The sequence below is a fragment of the Phycodurus eques genome, unplaced genomic scaffold, assembly GCF_024500275.1.
Source record: "Phycodurus eques isolate BA_2022a unplaced genomic scaffold, UOR_Pequ_1.1 contig_245, whole genome shotgun sequence".
In the NCBI taxonomy this organism is placed as follows: Eukaryota; Metazoa; Chordata; class Actinopteri; order Syngnathiformes; family Syngnathidae; genus Phycodurus; species Phycodurus eques.
The window spans coordinates 40001-45000 of record NW_026904242.1 but is presented as its reverse complement, the minus strand read 5'-3'; positions in this window follow the sequence as shown (position 1 = coordinate 45000).

Below are 5000 nucleotides of genomic sequence, written 5' to 3'. Positions count from 1 at the left end.
AGATCCCAAAATGCAGCGGCACTAAGTCCCAGCCTGGACCCCAAAACGGACCATCATGTATTCCAAAATGCAGCGGCACTCAGTCCCAAAACGGACCCGCATGGATCCCAAAATGCAGCGGCACTCAGGCCCAGCAAAGTACCAGCACGCATCCCAAAATGTCACAAAGTCGCCTATCCGGAGCTCACGCAAAGCATCTTGCACAGTCTCAGCAAAGCCCAGCATTCATCCCAAAATGTAACAAAGTAGCCTTAATGCCCGAGGTCCATGCGGGAAATCAGAGCTCCCTTCCGGGTCTCAGATGAGACGAGCTCCATGCTGGAAGTCAGCGCTCCATGCTTAATGCCCGAGGTCCATGCGGGAAATAAGAGCTCCCTTCCGGGTCTCAGATGAGACGAGCTCCATGCTGGAAGTCAGAGCTTAATGCCAGAGGTCCATGCGGGAAATAAGAGCTCCCTTCTGGGACTCAGATGAGACGAGCTCCATGCTGGAAGTCAGAGCTTAATGCCCGAGGTCCATGCGGGAAGTCAGAGCTCCCTTCTGGGACTCAGATGAGACGAGCTCCATGCTGGAAGTCAAAGCCCCATGCTTAATGCCCGAGGTCCATGCGGGAAATCAGAGCTCCCTTCCGGGACTCAGATGAGACGAGCTCCATGCTGGAAGTCAGAGCTCCATGCTTAATGCCCGAGGTCCATGCAGGAAGTCAGAGCTCCCTTCTGGGACTCAGATGAGACGAGCTCCATGCTGGAAGTCAGAGCTTAATGCCAGAGGTCCATGCGGGAAATCAGAGCTCCCTTCCAGGACTCAGATGAGACGAGCTCCATGCTGGAAGTCAGAGCGTAATGCCAGAGGTCCATGCGGGAAATCAGAGCTCCCTTCTGGGACTCAGATGAGACGAGCTCCATGCAAGCCAAAGATCCCAAAATGCAGCGGCACTAAGTCCCAGCCTGGACCCCAAAACGGACCATCATGTATTCCAAAATGCAGCGGCACTCAGTCCCAAAACGGACCCGCATGGATCCCAAAATGCAGCGGCACTCAGTCCCAGCAAAGTACCAGCACGCATCCCAAAATGTCACAAAGTCGCCTATCCGGAGCTCACGCAAAGCATCTTGCACAGTCTCAGCAAAGCCCAGCATTCATCCCAAAATGTAACAAAGTAGCCTTAATGCCCGAGGTCCATGCGGGAAATCAGAGCTCCCTTCTGGGACTCAGATGAGACGAGCTCCATGCTGGAAGTCAAAGCCCCATGCTTAATGCCCGAGGTCCATGCGGGAAATCAGAGCTCCCTTCTGGGACTCAGATGAGACGAGCTCCATGCTGGAAGTCAAAGCCCCATGCTTAATGCCCGAGGTCCATGCGGGAAATCAGAGCTCCCTTCTGGGACTCAGATGAGACGAGCTCCATGCTGGAAGTCAGAGCGTAATGCCAGAGGTCCATGCGGGAAATCAGAGCTCCCTTCTGGGACTCAGATGAGACGAGCTCCATGCAAGCCAAAGATCCCAAAATGCAGCGGCACTCAGTCCCAAAACGGACCCGCATGGATCCCAAAATGCAGCGGCACTCAGTCCCAGCAAAGTACCAGCACGCATCCCAAAATGTCACAAAGTCGCCTATCCGGAGCTCACGCAAAGCATCTTGCACAGTCTCAGCAAAGCCCAGCATTCATCCCAAAATGTAACAAAGTAGCCTTAATGCCCGAGGTCCATGCGGGAAATCAGAGCTCCCTTCCGGGACTCAGATGAGACGAGCTCCATGCTGGAAGTGAGAGCCCCATGCCTAATGCCCGAGGTCCATGCGGGAAATCAGAGCTCCCTTCCGGGTCTCAGATGAGACGAGCTCCATGCTGGAAGTCAGCGCTTAATGCCAGAGGTCCATGCGGGAAATCAGAGCTCCCTTCTGGGACTCAGATGAGACGAGCTCCATGCTGGAAGTCAAAGCCCCATGCTTAATGCCCGAGGTCCATGCGGGAAATCAGAGCTCCCTTCTGGGACTCAGATGAGACGAGCTCCATGCTGGAAGTCAAAGCCCCATGCTTAATGCCCGAGGTCCATGCGGGAAATCAGAGCTCCCTTCTGGGACTCAGATGAGACGAGCTCCATGCTGGAAGTCAAAGCCCCATGCTTAATGCCCGAGGTCCATGCGGGAAATCAGAGCTCCCTTCTGGGACTCAGATGAGACGAGCTCCATGCTGGAAGTCAGCGCTCCATGCTTAATGCCCGAGGTCCATGCGGGAAATAAGAGCTCCCTTCTGGGACTCAGATGAGACGAGCTCCATGCTGGAAGTCAGAGCTTAATGCCAGAGGTCCATGCGGGAAATCAGAGCTCCCTTCTGGGACTCAGATGAGACGAGCTCCATGCTGGAAGTCAGAGCGTAATGCCAGAGGTCCATGCGGGAAATCAGAGCTCCCTTCCGGGACTCAGATGAGACGAGCTCCATGCTGGAAGTGAGAGCTTAATGCCCGAGGTCCATGCGGGAAATCAGAGCTCCCTTCTGGGACTCAGATGAGACGAGCTCCATGCTGGAAGTCAGAGCGTAATGCCAGAGGTCCATGCGGGAAATCAGAGCTCCCTTCTGGGACTCAGATGAGACGAGCTCCATGCAAGCCAAAGATCCCAAAATGCAGCGGCACTCAGTCCCAAAACGGACCCGCATGGATCCCAAAATGCAGCGGCACTCAGTCCCAGCAAAGTACCAGCACGCATCCCAAAATGTCACAAAGTCGCCTATCCGGAGCTCACGCAAAGCATCTTGCACAGTCTCAGCAAAGCCCAGCATTCATCCCAAAATGTAACAAAGTAGCCTTAATGCCCGAGGTCCATGCGGGAAATCAGAGCTCCCTTCCGGGACTCAGATGAGACGAGCTCCATGCTGGAAGTGAGAGCCCCATGCCTAATGCCCGAGGTCCATGCGGGAAATCAGAGCTCCCTTCCGGGTCTCAGATGAGACGAGCTCCATGCTGGAAGTCAGAGCTTAATGCCAGAGGTCCATGCGGGAAATAAGAGCTCCCTTCTGGGACTCAGATGAGACGAGCTCCATGCTGGAAGTCAGAGCCCCATGCTTAATGCCCGAGGTCCATGCGGGAAATCAGAGCTCCCTTCTGGGACTCAGATGAGACGAGCTCCATGCTGGAAGTCAAAGCCCCATGCTTAATGCCCGAGGTCCATGCGGGAAATCAGAGCTCCCTTCTGGGACTCAGATGAGACGAGCTCCATGCTGGAAGTCAGAGCTTAATGCCAGAGGTCCATGCGGGAAATAAGAGCTCCCTTCTGGGACTCAGATGAGACGAGCTCCATGCTGGAAGTCAGAGCCCCATGCTTAATGCCCGAGGTCCATGCGGGAAATCAGAGCTCCCTTCTGGGACTCAGATGAGACGAGCTCCATGCTGGAAGTCAAAGCCCCATGCTTAATGCCCGAGGTCCATGCGGGAAATCAGAGCTCCCTTCTGGGACTCAGATGAGACGAGCTCCATGCTGGAAGTCAGAGCTTAATGCCCGAGGTCCATGCGGGAAATCAGAGCTCCCTTCTGGGACTCAGATGAGACGAGCTCCATGCTGGAAGTCAAAGCCCCATGCTTAATGCCCGAGGTCCATGCGGGAAATCAGAGCTCCCTTCTGGGACTCAGATGAGACGAGCTCCATGCTGGAAGTCAAAGCCCCATGCTTAATGCCCGAGGTCCATGCGGGAAATAAGAGCTCCCTTCTGGGACTCAGATGAGACGAGCTCCATGCTGGAAGTCAGAGCTCCATGCTTAATGCCCGAGGTCCATGCGGGAAATCAGAGCTCCCTTCCGGGTCTCAGATGAGACGAGCTCCATGCTGGAAGTCAGAGCTTAATGCCAGAGGTCCATGCGGGAAATCAGAGCTCCCTTCTGGGACTCAGATGAGACGAGCTCCATGCAAGCCAAAGATCCCAAAATGCAGCGACACTAAGTCCCAGCCTGGACCCCAAAACGGACCATCATGTATTCCAAAATGCAGCGGCACTCAGTCCCAAAACGGACCCGCATGGATCCCAAAATGCAGCGGCACTCAGTCCCAGCAAAGTACCAGCACGCATCCCAAAATGTCACAAAGTCGCCTATCCGGAGCTCACGCAAAGCATCTTGCACAGTCTCAGCAAAGCCCAGCATTTATCCCAAAATGTAACAAAGTAGCCTATCCGGAGGTCACCCAGATCGGGGAAAGTGTACAAGTGTTTGATTCCGCCAGTGATGCCCTAAAATGTGAATAACTATCCCGAAAACTTGCTCCATTCAAATGAATGGCGTTTCTACCAGAGGCAATTTACGGGTGTAGTACCGATTTCGGTCGTGCGGGGCGCTGCAGACATGTCTTTCCTACACCCCTCAGTGTGGTGGCCTTGGCTGTCAAGTCTTTATTTTCGTCGATAGACTTTTCGGGGCAGTCGACGGGATATTGAGGAGACACGTTTTCAGTACATTGACTCTGTCTGCGTTTGGCACTTGGGAGACTTAGGATTTGGTCGCCTCTTATCCTTTTGATTTTTTCGCCTTCTCCACGACACTCGGGCCGGCATGGGGAGAGCGCGCGCGCAGCGTGAACGGGCCGCTCCCTCCCTCCCGCCCGACCCCTACCCCGACCGAATGGCACTCGTGACCCGCCCTTGGGGGGCCCCCGCCGGCCGGCCCGGCCCTGCGCCGGTGCCGGTGCGGGCGGGCGGTTCCCCCAGCCTGCGGGTTCGCATCGTCGGCCTCCGAAGGCGGCGCTCTCGCGTTCGCGGGCACGCTAGGCAGGCCGGGGCTCCAAGGCGAGACCGAGAAGCTCCGTCTCCCGCCGCACAGCAGTCCTCCTCCGGTGCCCGCCGCGCCCGGTCTGCGTCAGCCGGCCACTGGCGTCTGCCGTCCGTTGACCCTCGCGCGGCGGGCCTCCCGGCGAGCGCGCACCCTCTCGAAGTCGTCCCAGACGGACGAGCGCGGGCTTTAATGGCCCGCCTCTCCAGCTTCCAGCCGTCTCAGTCGCGGCGGCCGCCGTGAAAA